This window comes from Acromyrmex echinatior, chromosome 11 (assembly GCF_024713525.1).
Source record: "Acromyrmex echinatior isolate Ae372 chromosome 11, ASM2471352v2, whole genome shotgun sequence".
Classification (NCBI taxonomy): domain Eukaryota; kingdom Metazoa; phylum Arthropoda; class Insecta; order Hymenoptera; family Formicidae; genus Acromyrmex; species Acromyrmex echinatior.
The window spans coordinates 1350484-1371351 of NC_141862.1; the positions used below are offsets into that span (position 1 = coordinate 1350484).

Sequence of the window (20868 nt, forward strand, 5' to 3'; positions counted from 1 at the left end):
TGCAGTCAAACGAATGTATAAGATTAATTTTGTTATCTGTATATTTTAAATATTTCTTTTCAATTTATTAGTTCAATTAGTTTCAATTGTATGTGTGCGTGACTATATTTAAAATAATTCTAATTGTAAGTACTCATTAATCTTCCGCCTGCAATCTTTTTGCCCAGCTCAAGTTGTTTTAAATTTTCAAATAAAATTCAAGGTTACTTTTCATATTTTTATTATATTAAAATGATTTTTTAACTTAAGGGGATCTTAAAGCAATGTTCGAACTCCAACGAAATCATCAGAGGTCGCGCCGCGCGCTGCACATCGACATGTCTTTTTATATTATCACAGGAATATCTCTCGAATATCTCAATCTATGGTACACACAGTCATACGTACGTGTCAATTTTCGTATAAGAAATTCGTATAAGAAATTGCGATAAAGCGTCTAAGTCTAATTGTAAGAACTCGACGTTGTTTGTTCGTGTAAACTACGTGTCTGGATATCATTATTTCGTACATACAGGTTGCAAAACTTTCATATCAAGCAAATGTTGTCACGACTTAGTAGCTAAGACGCCATGTTGGCGTCACTAGAAATTGTAAAAAATATATCAATTTCAAATTTTTGATCGTTCTCGGTATAGACTCGACTATCCAGACACATATTCATGCGTATACTTTAATCCTGGAAAAGGATTTTTGAATCAGTGAAAGAGAAAAAAAGTATTTCTTATACAAAAATTATACGTGCTTATGTGGTAAAATAGGAGGCTTTAGGATCACCTTAAACGTTAAAACTTTATTTATTAAAAATTGAGATTTGAACAAATTGAGAATGAGAAAAAGTAGAATTTCGCTTATATAAAAAAAAACCTTAGATTGAAACGGAGGGTCAAAAGAATAACAAGATTAAAAAATCGTCACGCGGTGTGACATTGTCTTATGATAAAACTTATTAAATTTCTAACAATCTTTCAAATATTTCAAGTCAAACATCTACGAATGTGTGCAAATTGCTGTCCGAGAACTTTGTTTATGAAAGATCGACGAGTGGCACGGAAGATTGTCGCAATGTTGCTCGCTCGGATATGAGGGAATAACTCATAAAAAGTGGGAGAAAATCGTGGCGTGAAAACGCAATTTTACGATAAGTATCTCGTTATTTATGGACGAACATAAAGATTGAACCACGAAGAAGAAATCCTCGCAGCGAAGAGTGGAAAATAATACATTCTTGTGGCACAAGAAAGTTACAGTAACGCCTAAACCTGTTTTCACATAGATAACGAAATAATTCGCAACAGTAATTCGGATAAGACGAGAATCGCCCGATTCCGACTTCTACCATGGCGGAATTGAACGGCTGATCGGAAATTCACAAAGTTCCGTCATGAAGATTATGGCGATTTTATACACGATCACGATCCTTTGATACGAACTTATGATTTTGGATTCCGGGAAAGTTGTAGGTAAAATTTCACGCGAGATCCCGCGCGACTTCGCTCCTTTCTCCTCCCTACTCAATTTTGTTTTCGAAGAAGGATTCTCTTTGCACACACGGAATGCAGAAGCCATCTAAATTATTTCGCTCACGCTCACGTGTAATTGAACAGAACTAAAATAATAAAATCAAAATCTAGATTGCAATTAGGAGTATTCAAATAGTTAATCCTCAAATGTCTTTTCAATATTATTTTCAAGCATATCTACTTGATTTTCTGTTTTCAATATTTTTTTTTTTCCAATGTTTTTTTATTATTTATATCTTTTTTATTAATAAAGATGCATATATACATTGCTTATTATGTCTCTTATGTCGAGTTTGATTGAAAAAAAGTTTTTTTACAATATGTTCATTTTTATGAAATGCAGTGTGTTGTAACGTTTAAGGATTAATAAAATAGTTTCAAATTATATTTGATTATCTCTTTTACCTTTTTTTTTACATACATATTGTTGAATGCAAACTGTATTAGAATATCTTAATATATTCAGGATTTGGTTTGTGTCTTTGTGTAACGAGAATTTCACAAGCATTAAATTTGTTTGTTTGATGCTAAATTAATTTTAGAATTAATGGTAAATAAATAATCTTTCAGTATCGCCTAAACTACAAGATAAACTCTTTACCTTACACGACGACCTTCGCGCAAGCGGCAGGCTTTAAGGTGACATGGGAATTGCCGATCACCGGTGAGCTTCGGAACGTCCGGTCTATCCCAAATGTCCATAAATGCGCTCGTATACGAAAGGTAATAAATACTGCAATAGTTGCGCTGCATAATGCAAAAATGGCAACAATCGTGAGGAGACTGGAAACACGACAGCGGAATGTCGGGGAGTAAATGTAGAAGATGGCAAGGGGATGGTTTAGAGTCGGTCGGACTGTTAGAACTAAAATGATGCGAATGAATTTCTGGCCGAAGTCTTTCGCTATCACTAAGATCGAATAGCGAGCGATGCAATATCGCCAGCACACCAATTTTCATAATTTTTGACCGTAGTTTCGTGAACCACGGTTTTCAGTTTTTTTTTTTAATTGAAATCGATTTATGCATACAGATTTATTTAACGTAACTTTTGAGCAATGAAGATAATTAAGATGATAATTAAGCAATGAAGATGATTAAAGATGTTGGAATAAGTGCAATTCCGCTACTATTTTCGATAGTATTCTTAATTATTAACAATAAGTTAAACTCCTATGTAACTTTTGAGCAATGAAGATAATTAAGATGATTAAGCAATGAAGATGATTAAAGATATTGGAATAAGTGCAATTCCGCTACTATTTTCGATAGTATTCTTAATTATTAGTAATAAGTTAAACTCCTATGTAATTATAATTTCATAATTATTTTATTTTTTATTTAAACGATTTTATGACAATTATTAAGCTTCTTGTTAACTCATTAAATTATTATTTTTCTTAAATATTAAGAAATGTAAAAGAAATAACGTTTGTCTTGGTATTATATTGATTATATGATTTATTAATTTTAATTTAAAGTTTTTTATCCTAATAATTTTATTTATACTTTTGAATTGATTGAATTTATCAATTTGATAAATGTTTCATGTGTTCATGATTTCGACCGTTCTTGCTTACTAAAGAATATCTGCCAGGGCCTGCAATACGCGAAGCAGAAGGATGGTGTTATAGGAAAGATATTGAAATTACTCACGGAGTGAGTACCGAAATATTAATACCAGTTACATACTAGTGTGTTAATCACCATTGCTTTCAGGTTGTATATTAATAATAGTACTTGGCACGAAGATCCTGTTCTGTGAGCATCATACTATGAATTGTTCTTTGCAATTAGTCGGATTTAATAGTTTTATAGAGAGCTAGCACTAAAGTATCTTTGTTAGAGAGCAAGTTAACGAGTAATTACTTGTTTATTTGAAACAAAATATGCATCAAACGTATAGTATAATGTCGTTACGATTACATTAATAAAAATATTAATTCTTATAAATTATTCTATGTGTATTATTAATTAATGAAGAAATCAGACTATTTTTTGACATGGCAAAAAGATTAATTTATTTAAAATGTTGAAATGTTGCTAATAATGATGTTATCATAAATATATGTTATGATAAATAAATGTGTTAAGAATAGAACAATTGCTTAAAATTCTTGAAAATGAATAAAGTAAAAATACAGTTATATTCAGGGTAATATGAGGAACGTCACGTTAACGTTTAAAAGTTAGCAATCTTCGTAGCAAATTCCACTTTTCATATTGGAATAAGTACGGACGTCACAAAAACGCTCGAGTATGTATCTCACTCCTACGCGCGATTGTTCCTATAGTTATCACTAGATGACATTATGAGAAATGAGCGGTTAATGAAACTTCTGTCATACAGCAAAACACGCACACATGCGAATTATTCTGGTAAACCGGATACGGTAAGTAGTAAAATATGATGGTCAACCGACTAAATGTAAAAATATACGTTTAGTTAAAAGACCAGGAAAAAGAGTGGTCGAAAGGGGATGAGGCATACATTTAAAAAATGAATAAAAGGATACTTCTACCTGGCATTACGTACAGCACTCGATGCTATTAATTTGTCTTGGTAATAGTTACAACCAAAAAAAAAAATTTTTCGTTTGTGCTTTATTCTTTTTTTTCTCTTGTATCATTTATTTCCGTTTATCATATTCTATGGACTATTATAATTGCTATTCACGAGCCGTGTTGGTCCAGTTTCAATGAAAAGCATTAATTTGGACTATCGCACAACTATCTGGCAATTAAAAAAATTTTCCACTTTGCGTCCACCATTTGCCAGTACTACAACACGTATTATTCAAGAGTCATGCTACAATCATCGTCGTTATAATTACGCTAATGGGCCAAATTCGCAAACAGTATTTGATTCTTTGATGTGATTTTGTGAGAAATTTTACATATTTATGCATGTAATAATAAGAATTTCTTTTTTTAATAAATCGAAAATTAATTACTTTTTAAGTTTATTTTTGCTCCCTATTTTATTATATAAATACTCAATAAAAGATTATTCTTAATTGATGTCCTGATTTAATGTATGACTCTGATTTAATGTATGATTCCGACATTGCTTTATTAAAATTTTTGTTCTATATAATTACGCAAAAAATGTTTCTTTTAAAGTATGTTCCTTTGTATCGCATTGCTTTTATGAAATGGTAACAAGAGGAGATTTCTCTGTAAATGCATATTTTTAATTGCGATGCATTGCCCCATGATAAGTCTCGTGACACAATCTATTTCATTATAAATGAATATAGTGTAATAAGACTGCTTTATTAGCACATAAATGAATTCGCGATGTGATTATTTCGAGTTTCGCACCTGGTAGGAAGTTGCAATGAAATAAATCAAAGATGGGTCTGTCGGCGCAACGATCGAGAATATGAAATGTTAAGTTTGTGTACCAGTGCTAATTTCGGACTAGCTGGTACTTTTTATATAGCAGGAATTCTTCGGTTTATTTTTTCCTTATAATTATTTTTGGGCAAACGTTAAAATAATCGATACAGATAATAGAGACATTAAGATGGAACATTGAAACTTTTATTATAAATCAATCAAGTGCTTAAAGCACAATTGATATAATTCCTCTGGATGTGTCATATTTCTATTTATTTATGTTTAAGAATAGCAATTTTCTTAATCCAAATTCTTTTTCTCGCAACAGTAACTGTGGAAACTTACCTGAACGCAGAGATAACTCAAAGAGGATTTCAAAAATACTCCTGCAAATGAAAAAAATTTAGCCAATATTATTAGCCAATATTATTTGGCTAATAGTACTGTTGGTGAATAATTATTGTTGGTAAATAATTATTATTGATGAATAGTTACTGTTGGTAAATAGTTACTATTGATCAATAAAAATTTAAACATACAAAAAGAAGAGCATAAAACTACAGCACAATATATTGTTTGTAATATTTAATAAATCATTACATTAATTAAAAAATTTTTATTAATGTAATTTATTAAATATATATTAAATATAATATCACAAATAATATCTTGTGCTGTGGTTTTATGTTCTTTTACCATTTTACCATTTATCAATAGTTTTTCCAGAAGAATACATTTATTTCATCATAATACTTGACATTATTTTGAATCTTTTTAGAAATCATAGTTGTTTATAGATTTTATATTTTTTATGTTTATTGTAATTTTATTTTATTGTAATTTATCAGGTTTTTAAATATATTATTATATTATATGATTTATTTTATACTTTAATCACTTTCATCGATTTTACAATTCTATCTCGATTTTCCATTCTTAAAATTATTATTTTATGCTTAGAAAGATTTACAATTAATTAAGTTAAAATATTCATATTAATTTACTATTCTTTATTCATTCATTTAAAATAAATTTAGTTTTACTTTTTTAATTTTCTTAATTAGAATGTTTTATTTTCTCTTACAAGTATATCGAGTCTGACTAATTATTAATATGATTAATATATTCTAGTTATTAGGTGTTGGAATTAATTCGTAGCGTTTTACAAGTGATGGGAAGTACTTTCATTAATGTATTTTTTAATGCTCATGTGAAATAAATAACATTCTTTCATTAAAAAACGCTACGAATTAATTCCAACACCTAATATAATACTTCTAAATTTTTTTAAGAATGTCACAGTTTTTATGCATATACGTTAATTAATTCTTTTTATTTACAATATTTTTAATATTGTATTTCCTAAATAAATTTGCCACTCGCATGAACGTATTTTTCGAAGCTTCGAAGTAAACTTCGAATTTATTATTAGAAACTTCAAAGTTTCGAAAATATCTTAAACTTCGAAAATTTGAAATTAATTTTGAAACTTCGAATTCCTTCGAATCTTCGAAGTCAATCAAAAGTAATAGCTCTAGACTTTGAGAGTATAGAAGTTATTGCAATGAGTTAAAGGAATATTCTAGTCTAGCGGGTAAAAAATTAATTTTTTTTACATATTTTGCAAGTATTTGATATAGAAAATATATTTGTAAAAGAAATTAGTTTGATTTGCAAAATTAACAAAGTTATTGCCCTTGGTAGGGAGCGATCTTCGACTCATTTTCGCAAAAAAAAACTGCAAAATTTGAAAGATATTGACTTTCCTATTTCAAAAGAATTTGGTGATGAGAAGAAGAAGAATGAAACAGCTAGAAATGTTACAACACATTTAACGGTTTCCGGCGACAGAACATGGAAAAAAGGGGGACTTTAGCTGATTAATCGTAAGTAAAATTATATAATCAGTACAAAAAACGCGTTTTTTTCGAAACCATGTTTTTCAAATTGGCTGCCATGATATCTCGAAAACCAACCGAGCACATATGTGTACATATCTTTAGCAGATATATAATTATAGCTCGTACTAGGATCAAGTTGAAATATATATTTTTATAATTTTTACATTTTGATGGAAAAAAAAGCAAAAACCGAAACTTAATTTTTTACATAACATTTTTTAAATTATCAATATTTTTTCTTCGTTCTAGTATCTATAGCTAAACTCATACTAATTAAGAATTTCTTTGGTTTTTTTTTGTTTCAGATGAGCAAAAAAGCTGAAATTGTGGGAGTCACAGACCTAGTTTTATTTTTCACAACGATACTTAATATTTTATACAGCTCATATTAACAATTATTTTTTAATAAAAAAATTCTGAAACGTTCTTCAAATATGTACAAATATGTAGAAAAAAACCCTGTTCCAAAAAACTTTATCTTATATTTTTTAAAAAATTCGCAAAAAGAGCATAAAAATTCGGCTTCTAGACTAGAATATCCTTTTAAATTGAATTTGTATGTTATATTACTTTGTAATAAATACCTGCTAACACATAGATAATGATACATTCTGTTTCACGCATGATGCGCATGATGTTTGATTAATCCTTATTTATTTGATGAATAATAAAGATAACTAATGCATTATGTATTAAACGGAAAGCACTCTAAGTTAATAGGAAAACATTATTTGATCAATAATTCTGCAGATATACAGTTATTGAGTTGAAACAAAATGATTGTTATAATAATCTATAGGATTGTATATGTGAGAACACAATCTATAGAAGTTACTTAAGAAGGTCTCTCACATTAGAGGCTCAAAAAAATCGATTTTTTTTTTCATAAATCGATAATACAACTCTTTGAGAATACGTCCCTAAAATTTTAGAACAAAATTCTTCAATATAAATTCAGCGCTTGTATATACGGATGCACGGCGCGCAGGTATAATAAATAATTAAAAAAATTTTTTTATTATAGGGTAATTCAGGGAAAAATGCCACATCGGGTAAGATGCCATTTGCTTATAATTTTCATGTTTATATATAGATGGCATTAATGGCATACTCACATTATTTAATTGTGTGCTACTAATCATCAATTGACAAAGGTTATTCATCTTTATTAGTCAATCAAATACTGGTTGGCAGAGGGACAACCTCTCCCCCAGACCATGATCACGAAACGCAGTTCGAGGTGCTACACCAAGACTCGGCGGAAATAAATATTTCAACAAGAGACTCAATCGTCTCGGAGAGGATCAGGATTCTGGAGAAGAAAGAAGATCTTGCAGGAGATCTCGCAGAACACTACAGGACGGGTCTTCCAGAAGGACTATTGAGAGGAGCCAGATCATCATCTCCCAAGACACGTTTACTCGACTGGACTACAGAGGTCAATGGAGTTGGCTAGGAGATGACTCCGGAGGTGGTAAGGCCTCCGTTAAGGGGGAGATCTGCCGTTTTGGATCCCCCAAGATTGGTTGAGGGTAATCTCATCCTATAGACAACAGAAGAAGGCCTCTTGCTTGACACTGTTTGAGAATCTAAATGACCTCAGAGAGCTTTCCGTTGAAGAAGGTGTCGGAGGTTCTCTCTACTGGCCTCTGACTTGCTCTGAAAAAATCCTCTCAGAACATTGGAGAGGACAACTCCCGCGAGGGAGACAAGAACCATGAGAAAATAAATATTTTTGGATAATCCTTCCAAAGCACAAGGAGTAACAAAGTTAAGAAGAAGAAAGAAGCAGAAAATAAAGCATCTCAAGAATCCCCTTCCCAAAAACAAGGGGAAAAGGTCATCAAGTCCACGGTTGAGAAGCGGAGCTTCCATCCACTGCCTGCTCCTGCTCAAATAGAAATAGATGAAGATGGTGGGAAAGAAAGAAAGACAGGCCGCGAACAAGGCGGCGAATAGAGCAGCCTCCCAGGGTTATATTGGGAAGAAACTCGAAGGGATCAAAAATCCCTGATGAGGAACCCCGTCAGCATCCCCAGCAAAGAGGAAAGGCAAGTACCACAGAATCCCCGAAAGGGGGATTCCAGAGCGAACAACAAAAAGGTCAAGCGCCGCCTGTTGACAGCCGCGGCGGTGACTCTGACCTATCCATTCGATAAATACACCGAAGTAGCAGCGAAAGCTAAGCGCCAAATATTTCTCCGGGAATCTCCTCAAATTGTGTCTCCGGGCGAAAAAAACCACTACCTGGAGCCCTGGTCTATAAAGTCCCAGACGAGGGGGACACCAAGGCAGACGTCTTGATCGGGTTCTTCAAGACAAAAAAGGAATTAGGATACCTCGACCATGCAAAAAGGCCGAGATGCAAAAAGGTCCTAACGGACCTCGACAATTCCGTAATAGAGTCCAAGATTCTTGAGGCCCTTTCTTCATTCGTGTGTTCCCGCGAATGTAAAGCTGGGGGGTGGATGCTAAAAAGCATCCCCAGTGGAATACTGTCCATATGGACGCAACTTCTTACAACAGCAAACAACATCATCCAGAGGGTGAAGCTTTTAGCAGAGTGGATATAAGCCCGTGTACGCACACTCGGCCCCTCCTCGGCTTCCATTGCTTGGAGGGCGCAATACCATGCCAAGGTAGATCGCAGCACGGCCTGCTTCCATTGTAGGCAGTCGGATGACTTGTACAAGGAGTACGGTGTCCTGATGGATTGTCAGGCGCTCAGAGAGGTGGCTTGGTAGACTAATCATCACGGACGGTAACTCCAGAACGTTGAATGATACCCAATCTCTGGAGATAGAGATGAATCCGTCTGCACAAGCGGATCGGAGAAGGGGAACGATATCCATGGCCATTATTCCGTGTTTGGACTCCCCCTCTCCTCCCTTCGAGGGTCGACAGGTTTAGGTTTCCCGGATAAAACCTCATATATGATTTTTTCAACTTTCGCCGATATAAAAGTGGAATTTGATACTGAGTGATAGATTTCATCATATTCTAAGTGAATTTATCGGTTTCAAAGGTTCCACCTCTAGGGCAGAAACCCTCTGATTTCGTGAGCTCTCTCCTTCATCTTACTGATGTAATAGAAATAATTATATAATTCTTTGGTGGGATTATAAGCTTTGGCATAGCTAAAAGGTTAGCAATACAAGCGGTCTTTACATTTTTATACGTACGCCCCTTTAAAATCTGTTTTATATTCTTCGCTAATAGAGTAACAGCTACTTGTGTTATAATATCGTAAACTACCGTTTACGACATTTTATGTTAGTATAGTTATATTGCTACTATTATTATTAAACATGCTATGGAAAGTTAATTTATTTCGCCGGCTTAATCGAAGTTGTATATGCACATATACTGAATGGTGAACAGAGTATGATTAGTCGAGCTTTCATAAAATCGATTTAAAATTCTCCACTCATAAATTGAAAATTTTAACATCCTCTTCAATTATAATTGAAATAAAGCTGATAGGCAAAAAGAACTTATCAAAAAATTATATTAGGTGTTGGAATTAATTCGTAGCGTTTTTAATGAAAGAATGTTATTTATTTCACATGAGCATTAAAAAATACATTAATGAAAGTACTTCCCATCACTTGTAAAACGCTACGAATTAATTCCAACACCTAATAATTGTAAACAATATTTTTATATTTTCCATTTAAATCGAAAACTTAGTTTTGGAAAACCATATTAACAAAAAAAATATAGCTTCGTGTATCAATTAACTGATATGGTGACTTTCAGTTGTGAAAAAACTTGTATTTACTATGATTTACTTGCATTTACCGTGTCGGAAAGTATAAATACATATCGTTTTTAAGAATTTTAAAACAGCAAATGCGATGATGCTAGTTAAAATTACGGGAAATGGTTTTACATATCTTACGGTTTCAATTGCTTGGAATTAATATAAATTAATATTGACTTGTTGTTTTATGTCAAACTTTGAGATAGAAGCATATAAAAACTATACCTTTTATATTTTAATGCAACAAATTATTTCATAGATATTCAAGTCGTTTTAGATAGTTGTAATGTACCCTTTCTGAGCGTCCTTCGGTACCGCAATATCTTAAGAGTCTCATGATCGCGGCACGAGTTACACTATTGGAAGAAATTGACATCTCTGCTTGAGACTAATGGAGTTAGTATAGAGCCGTCATCGTCATCGTCGACGAGGTTGTTCGCCGCCGCTGATGTCGACAACGACAAAGCAAAAATCACTTCAACAACGCTTATATACCCTTCACCCTTCCAAGACGTCTCACCCACCAATATCTCTTCTATCCAATCAGAGGCCCGCTTTTTGTCGCTACAATGAACTGCATTAAGATCCGGATCCTCATACAGGCAACAGCACTTTGACACAGGACGCTGACTGAAAATCGACCGGTGAAAAGCTGGTTATAGAGATAAAATTTATCCACATCACCCGTTTTTCACCAATTAGTATTCGATGTTGTTACATCCGCAGCAACTTCATTTTGTCCAATGATTATTTTTTGAATCTCGCCACTGGGTGTCCGAATAATATATACAAACATCTTCTAGAACGCACTTGACGCTTCTCTCCACACCAACAGCGGCGCGGTCAATGGAGGGGGACTTTAGTAATGCCCCCGGGTAAACTCAGAAGGAAAGTCAGAGTAGCGGTACGCGTCATATAGAGTGGGCGCGCGCAAAATTCAGGTTCCTATTCCCTTGTCCAACCACCCGCCGCTCTAAGTTTAAGCTCCGCGTGCGAACATAATTCTTTTTTTAAATACTAATTCCATTTCCAATTCTAGAAGTAACTATAAAATCTAATTCCATTTCTAATTCTAGAAGTAATCATAAAATCTAATTCCATTTCTAATTCTAGACGTAATCGTAAGATCTAAATTTTAATTCGTAATAATCCACAACTTAATTTGGAGATAAGTCTACTTTCGCGTAAGAATTAATCTTCACGCCACTAACCAATGCACTAATGTGAATCATTGTTAAATATATACCTAATTAACTTTAACTCAAGTGTGAACTTAGTGAATACACTTCTCGCTAGCTTTAACATTTTCAATGTAATCGATCGTTGCTAAACATTAATAACAGTGAAGAAGCAGCCCACTGGCGTGATCTGAATCGACAATTGGTTCATCGTGGAAGTTGCAGAAGCCTTCCTCCCTGAACACTTCTTTCTGCTGGCATTCAGAAACATCAGAGAACATTAACCGAGCAAGGTAAGCAAGTTTCTTTTTATATTTCGATAATTGAAATCTGCCGCCGATGAATCGCATCCAGCATGTATCCCACATCTGCGTTCGCGTGAATCGACGCTCGAATTCTAGTGGTTAGTCCGTACTCTACGTTGTTGCGTAGTGCATGTTTTCATTATTCTTTCAGCATAAGGAAAACGGCAACATCAAATGCCTTGAGTGTTACACTTCCTCATCGGAAAGCGAAAAGAGGGATTATCAAGGAGTTTTGTGGCATTACATTCATTTCATGAGTTACCCTGAACGCTTCGAATCATATAGTGTATGTTCTATACTAACTATAGTCACTCAGCATTCCTTCGCAAATTGTCCCGATTGCCCCGAAGTTTTAGAAGGATTCATTGGTTATTTAGAGAGAACGAGAGAATGATTCGGAATCCTATAATCCGGATATCCAGAGCACGCCTTTAACCAATCAATTTATTGAAGTCAATTTATCAAGTCCGATCGAACAAATTGGCGGAGAGATTACGAAAAGCGAATTTAAAACTTCAGCCCGACAAATGCGAATTCCTATGTAAGGAAGTCGCATATTTAGGTCACATTATTGAAGGAGACAGAGTTAAATCAGACTCGCAAAAAATTCATGCGATAGAAAATTTTCCCAGATCGAACGACCCTAAGGGCATTAAATAGTTTTTAGACCTGGCGGGATATTATCGCCGTTTCATTCCAGTCTTCTCGAAGATGACTTGTTCGTTAACCAATCTTCTCAAAAAGAATATTAACTTCGAATGGTTCAACGCACAGGAACAAGCATTTGTTTCTCTTAAAACTTCGCTATGCACCGAACCCCTCCTACAGTACTTTACTCGTCCATTTATAGTCACCGAAGCCTCGAAATACGCGAGCATATTGGAGGCATACTTAGTCAAGGAACAATAGGTAAAGATCGATCTATCGCTTACGCTTCATGATTATTAAACGCCGCCGAATAAATCTATAATCGAGAAAGAACTTTTAGTTATAATTTACAGTGTAAACTATTTCCGGCCATATTTATATGGGCACAAATTCGATCTTGTAACGGATCATAAATCTTTAACATGACTCGACTCCGTCAAGGACTCTACGTCTCAACTTATGCGTTGGAGACTTGCGGAATATGAATATAACATTATTTACAAAGCAGGAAAAACGAACGCCGACGCACTTTCTAGAAACCTAACGATCTTCCCAACCGCCGGTGATAACAAAAAATTAAACTGCCATAAAATCCTACTTTCTTTGACCCAAGATAAAAACTCAGTCTTAGAAATAACAGTCACGCCACTCGCAAAGCACGAGACGACCATAGCAGTCCGACAGCCGTATATTTTCCCGTGCACAACGAAGTTCTAAATATAAGCTAGACGACAGTAATGACGACATCGACGCACCTCACGTCCCTCACCAACGTTTCGACCCACGAATACTACCTGACAATTCCACATGAGAAAAGATAATTTAGTGATACTCGTTACACAACGAGGAGAATCTTGCGATCGAAGAGACTAGTGTGAGAAGGAGCTCGCTCTCTCGTTCGCTCTCGGCGCGCCGCAGGCGAGTACACGGACATGGGCTCGTGCTTAAATATGTGGCTACCGATTTCGTCAGACCGCCGTTTCTGATTCTGTGTCGTCACCGTCAACGCAGAGTTCTTGGCTGAGTAGTCAGGAACCTTAAAGGATCGTGTACGTAAGGACGCTTGTATTGCCGTTTGTATTGCCAACCTTGAATGCTACATCAAAGCTTATAACCTAACAAAGAATTATATAATTATTTCTATTATATCAATATGATAAAAAAGAAAACTCATAGAATCGGAGGGTTTCTGCCCTAAAGATGAAATCGATAAATTTAGTATGATGAAATCTATCGCCCAATATCAAGTTCCACTTTTTTATCGGACAGAAAGTTAAAAAAATCATATATACAATTTTACGTAGTGTCGATGCAATGGCAGGAGAGGCAGGGAGCGAGTCAATGAGAGTGGAAGGGAAAAACCGCTGGCACATAGTGGAAGGGATAACATGGTGTGTACAGTTGGACACTGTCTCTTTCTAAATCTCTGCTCCCTCCGTCTAGGACTGTTCATAAGGAGGAAGCTATCAATTGTGAAACGCTAAACATGAGACATATTTATAGTCCATTCTTATTTTAAAATCGTCTTAAATAATGTCTTAAGATTCTTATACAGTCCTCAGATTGACTTATGACATCTTATGGTTGTATTTAAGACAGTCTTAAATGTGAAAATCGACCAATAATACCGACCCGTTTCGCGTCGTAAACTTAATACTTGTGCAAGGAAAGATTCATTATCAACTTATGTCGTATAAATGTCATAGATAAGTTACATGATTCTAACTCACTAGGTGATAATGCGTACATATGTATGGTTGTGTATGAGGGTAAGGGAGGGAAAAGTGTGTCACAAGACGCTTCTCTGAAAAGCAAGGGGGAAGTGTGTCACTAAGCGCGTGGTCTGCAGTGAAGGACGATGTTGGATTTTGCTCTTTCTCTCTCCCACCCGTTGCATTCTTTCCAACGCATTATTGCTCTCTCTCTCTCTCTCTCTCTCTCTCTCTCTCTCTCTCTCTCTCTCTCTCACACGCACGCACGCACGCACGCACGCACGCACGCACACACACTTTTTCGCAAAAGATCTTATTCTTTCCGTTGTGCGGAACCTTTTATTTATCAATATATTCGTACTCTCTTTTCCCTCCGTTGCGTTCTCTATTCACGATTTCCCTCTTCTTTTCACACTCGTTAAAGATATTATTTTAAATGGAATGGAATCGACCAATGTCTTACACATATTCCCTGGAAGGCGCTTTTCTCAGGTGATAAAAATTGTTTAAAAAATTAACAAATGATTTATATCGAACTCTTCGGAAGGTGTTAGGATATGTTCAGAACTATACGAGAATTGCCACAGTACCCACAGAACTTGAAAATTGACTAGCATCTCATCTTTGTTCTTATAAAGGTGATTTTATGGAAAAAAATTATTAAAAATTGAAAATAATGTTGTTTATCGCCAAAATTCTTTCTAGAACTCATCTAAAACTATGTAACTTTTAAAATCCTATAAGAATCTGTGGCCAAAGATTAGTAGGACAAAGAGACGCTGCGTGAATCTGACGTCTCAATTTGTTTTATCGCTTTTTTTCGCTTTTTAGGGCAGAATTATTAGTTTAATCGGTCTAGAACTATAGAATTATTTTAAATAAAGCCAGAACTCTTAATAGTTAGTGAGTTTCCATGAAATGATATGCTAACTTCACGTATGTTGCATCACTAATACTGTGAATCATACAATGATATGTACGAATGTTTGAATTTATGCAATTATTAAAACTCGAATCATAAACGTTGATATATGCATATATATATATATATATATATATATATATATAATATATATCTGTCTTATGTTTGATATAGCATGTATCATTGCGAATAAGTACGTTTCAAAATCCAAATTCTCTACTGTGAATCAAATACACCATCAATGAACAATATTGTTTATTCTATTTTGCACAGAGTGACAAAAAACTTTCGATTAGTGTCGACAAAATCAAAGATAAAACTGATTAAAAAATTTGTGTATAATTGCGTTTTATTGATTCATATAAATTTCTTAGTAGTTTCGATAAATTGGCGTCGTATCTCAATAAGGACAAACTAAAAATTATTTGGTCAGAATTTTTCAATCTCAATGCGGAAGATTTCGATATGTTGAAGGTATATTTCTATATAAGTACATTGACTACGTCGAAAAGTTGGAGAAAACCAAGCGTCATAATCGCGTAAATCATTTTACAGTTCATTGACAAGCGACATCATATCCGTGAGTGATTTTGCGCACGCCGTGTGATAGCAGTTCTCCATCCAAACGCTCGGTGACTATAAAGATCTATACCCTAAAACATCTGCTATTTTGTTGGCCGATATATCTAAAAACTTTTGTGATAGTTGCAACTAGTTATGCACTTGATCCCCGTACTATTATGCTGTATCGGGTTTTACATGGGGCGCGATTGAAACATACGTGCATCGCAGTTTTGAACTTCTTGTCGACATTGACATGGTCATGTGTACGCAATGATTTGAAACAATGTTCCAATAGACACGCGCGGATTAGTAACAATTACATGTTGTCGAATAATCCATCAAAATCATTATCGAATCTGCTATACATCGATGAAAGAAAAAATATGATTCAGGGCAAACCATTTTAACTTATTACAATCCATTCTCTCAAAATCTGTAACTTTAAGACAAAATTATATCAAAAATTTTATGGCTTCGAGAGAGAGAGAGAGAGAGAGAGAGAGAGAGAGAGAGAGAGAGAGAGAAGTTAGTAACTTTAGTTGACCTTGAGAAGGTGTCCTTAAGGTCAGGTCAAAGTTACATGGAACCTCCAATTTTTTACTATATCTATATTCTTGTAGTTAACTTCTCGAAAGAGACGTTAGCTCTCGAAAAAGACCTTTCAAAATATTATAGCAATAGTATTTTGTATTAAATATTTTCCAGGTTAGAGATTTCAAAGTTACAGGCATTTGTATTATCCAAGGTGTCCGACTGATGGCTAAAACCTTTTAAATATTGTTCAGAATCATTAACTTGACATCATATGTCAAAGTTAAGGCTATAGAAAGTTGTTCCTCTTATTATTAAAATTTTTGTGCAAAAATTAAATTTAATAGGAACAACCTCCAATGATCTCAGCCATCGACGAGATACTATTAAAGATCGACATCCTTACGGGAGTTCGCATCTTTGTAAATATTAAAGTGATTAAGAGTAAAAAACTAATAATATTGTACTAATTTAATGATTTACTAGTTTAGTAGACGTATTTATGCATTTAGAACTCAATAATACTCGACTTTTCTTTAAAATTGTAATTTCAGTGTTATCGTCAAAGTTTGATTATCAACAGAGATGATAGAAAAAAATTTGGCTCTTTGCCCTTCTTTTATACTACCTTTTGCTTATTAGTACAGAGCTTTTTTATTACTTTTAATTTTATATACGCGGGCGAAATAATGTGTCAATTTCATAAATATTTTAATTTCTCTTTTGCTTATATCCGATATGAATATGGCTTTGATGCTTGTCAATTTTTGAAAGAATTTTGTAACCTAATTAAATGTAGCGTTAATATTAGAACTCGCATTAGATTCTTGAAATCATGTATTAATCACAATTCAGTTCCGCCACATCTTAAAAGATATACTAATATTAGAAATTTAAATTTGTTTAATAGTCTTTCTTACAGAAGACTTCAGAAAATTCAGTTTAACGTGAAAGCAATTTTGCAATTGGAGTTGAAGGATTCTTACAGACATTTGCATTTTATTAGAATGAGCATCGTTGATTTTTCCGTTAAAATCTATTATGTTTTACCGGTCTTCATGGTTTGTGAGTTTTTCAAATACTTAGATAATATTAATAATTTTTACTTTTTTCAACATACAAGAAAAATTGACAAGAAGATTTTATGGTTGAAAGGAAAAGATTTTAAAGATAAAAAAGCAAATATTAAGCCGATCTCTTACTGTTGTGCTTCGAATAATGAATTGCTTAATAAAATTACACCTAATAAGGTTAACAATGACATTACTGTACAAAATATAGAAAGGATTCACATTTCGGCTGAATTGTTTGGAGATGCGGCTCCTCTAGATGTTTTAAATAATAAATGGTTTCTTAATTTGAGCAATGTTGACATTCCTTTAGAGGTTCAATGTTTGCTTCAGTTGGGGGAAGGTTTTGGTCTTCCTATTAACAAACATAATTTTGATAGAACATTGATAGAATTTATTAAGAATATTGAGAATAATATTATTGGCCGTCGGAAGAATATAATTAATTTTGTTAGAAACAATAGTGTTTCAATTATGGATAAGTTTCGAAATGATTTTCCTAGGACCGGCTCGAATGACAAGTTGTTCGATTGGGTCAGGACAACGAAAATACTTGTAAAAGATCATCCTGAAATATTAATTTCCAAAGCTGATAAGGGTAATGTCACCGTTGCTCAAAATAAATTAGAGTACATATTCAAGATGGAGTTGATACTTTCGGATAAAAATACATATGAATTAATAACTAAAGATTCTACTAAAAAACTACGGGTGATTTACGTAACTTGCTTGGTAGGTGGAAAGGAAAAGGATTAATAGATGACTTGACGTATCGGAGGTTGCGTACGACTGATGGGGTCATTCCTAGGGCTTATGGTTTGACAAAGATACACAAACAAAACTATCCATTAAGAATTATTGTCTCATCGTTAAATAGCCCATTTTATAATTTGTCATTATTTTTGCATAACATTATTGCAGATTCTATATCGGAGACGCCTAGTTTCATAAAAAATAGCTATGATTTGATTAATAAACTTAAAAATGTAAGGCTGGAATCAGATTCTGTTTTGGTTTCCTTGGATGTAGTATCCCTATTCACTAACATACTTATAGATTTGGCATCTGATAGTGTGGTTGTGAGGTGGGATGCTATATCTAGGAAAACTAAGATTCCTTTGGACGAATTTTTGATAGCTTTTCGTATGGTTCTTTCAAATTCGACAGTTTTCGTTTTTAATAAAAAAATATATAAGCAGATTTTTGGGACCCCCATGGGTTCACCTTTGTCACCTGTTGTTGCAAGTATTGTTATGCAGGATTTTGAAAAGATGGCTATTGGAATGCTGCCTTGTCGTCTGTTATTTTACTACCGATACGTCGATGATATTATCTTAGCCGCTCCTTCTGAAAGTATTTATGATATTTTGGATGTTTTTAATTCATTACATATTAGATTACAGTTCACCATGGAGATAGGTGATGGAAAAATTAGTTTTTTTGGATACGATGTTGATTATCGATGAACGGAATCTCATTTTTGATGTATACCGTAAAGCAACCTTTTCCGGCAGATTTCTTAATTTCCATTCACACCACCCACTTTGTCAAAAGAGGTGTGATTTATGGAGTCGTGGATAAGATTTTTTGTTTGTGTCATCCGAAATTCCAACAAAATAATTTGATTGACGTTATTAAGATTTTTTTACAGAATGGGTATCCGTTAAGTTTTATTTTTTCGACTATTCATAATAGAATAAAATATCACATTAATAAGTTTAATTTGAATAAGAATAAGGATGACACTGAGAGGAGGTTCTTTACGATTCCATATGTTAATACGATATCCGAAAGATTTATACCTATTGTTTAATAGTATATATAATATGTTTAATTGTAAATTGGCTTTTACTATTCCTAACACATTGAGAAGTTTTATAAGGAGAGGAAAGGATGATTTGGAACACGTTCAGAATCAAAATGTGATTTACAGAATATCCTGTGAGGATTGTGATGCCAGTTACGTTGGCCAAACTAAAAGACAATTAAAGACCAGATTGCATGAACATTTCTGATATCAATATAAGTTTAAAATCTCCATCAGTGATTTCCAACCATCGTATGGTGGAGAATCATAACTTTAAATGGAATAAAATGGAAATATTAGATATAGAGCCTTCATACAACAAAAGATTGATATCTGAAATGGTCCATATTAAAAAACAGAAGCATGGGATTAATAGACAAAATGACACGGAGTCTTTGCCGGATTTGTATTCTGACATTATACATTCTCTTTCTCCTTCCTAACATCTTCTATCCCTTTTTCCCCTATTTTTCCGTTTTCCGTTCTCGATAATGTTTTTCTGTTTGAATTTCGTTTTGTGACATCGTTTAAGTCAGATGCTCGTTACCTTTGCGAATTTGCTTATAATAACCTATTAAATTAAAAAGACTTTTTCATTGTACCACGAAATGGACCACATTTTACATTTTTTTGTGTATTATTGGACTCGTAACATATTTACTAAGATACATCATCATATTTTTAATTTTTATGTGATTAATATTAATTCTTTTTGTTTACGGTTACTTTTCCAGAACTTTCTTATGACTTTGTTAATTTTTGATAAAAATGACTCACAGCGTATTACACAGAAAGAAGAAAAAATTTTTTGTTAAGGAATTGTAAGAATATTGTAAGATTATGTACGAATTTTTAATTTAGAACGACATTTATATTATTGTATGATTGCATTGAAAATGACTCAATTGGAGTTGAAACGTTTGTTTTATTTTATTGTATTTTAATTGTTTTGTATTAAGTTTGCTTATCTAAATTATAATTTTTTTATATACGTCATTGGCTCTTTGCCCTTCTTTCATACTACCTTTTGCTTGATAGAAAAAAAAATTGTGATTTTTCTGCTATATAGGATATTATAGCTTAAGTGTATATAGGATATTATAGCTTCATTTTATTTAAGGAACATTTATGTAATAAAAAATTATGAATTTAATGTGTTAGCCAAATATTTATATCAACAATAGTAAATTTATCAATTGTCGATAATGTCAGCGTTATTCAATTATCTCCGGGCCCTTTTTATATCGCCGAAAATTTATCCAGGGTTGACGGTCTTTAATAGTATCTCGTTAGTGTCTTAGCATATGATATCATGACTTTGAACAACAGAGGTTTTAACCGTCGAATATCTTGGATAATGTCAGCGGTACTGTGATCAGCGATAACTTTGATGCCTCACAATTTGCAAAATACTTAATGAAAAATAACATTATTATTGTGTTTTAAAAAGGTCTTAAAGTCAACTACAAGAATGTGTAATAAAAAGGAATTCCATTAAAAAAATTTTAAATAATGTTGATCTGACTTTAAAGACATCTGAAAGTCAATCGAAGTCACCATTTTCTTTTCTCCTTGAAGCCATAAAACTTTTGTCTGAAATATTTT

The 20868-nt window shown here is 33.4% G+C and overlaps 1 protein-coding gene and 1 long non-coding RNA gene across 2 annotated transcripts in view; one reads left to right on the forward strand and one right to left on the reverse strand.

Moving 5' to 3' along the window:
- LOC105146067 (uncharacterized) overlaps positions 1–6952 on the forward strand; it is a 65185-nt gene extending 58233 nt beyond the window's left edge. Inside the window, exon 4 of the long non-coding RNA XR_015546810.1 lies at positions 2091–6952. This is a non-coding gene — a long non-coding RNA (uncharacterized LOC105146067). The remainder of the gene's footprint in view (positions 1–2090) is intronic.
- LOC105152417 (uncharacterized) overlaps positions 1–20868 on the reverse strand; it is a 274163-nt gene that overhangs the window by 55115 nt on the left and 198180 nt on the right. The window lies entirely within an intron of this gene.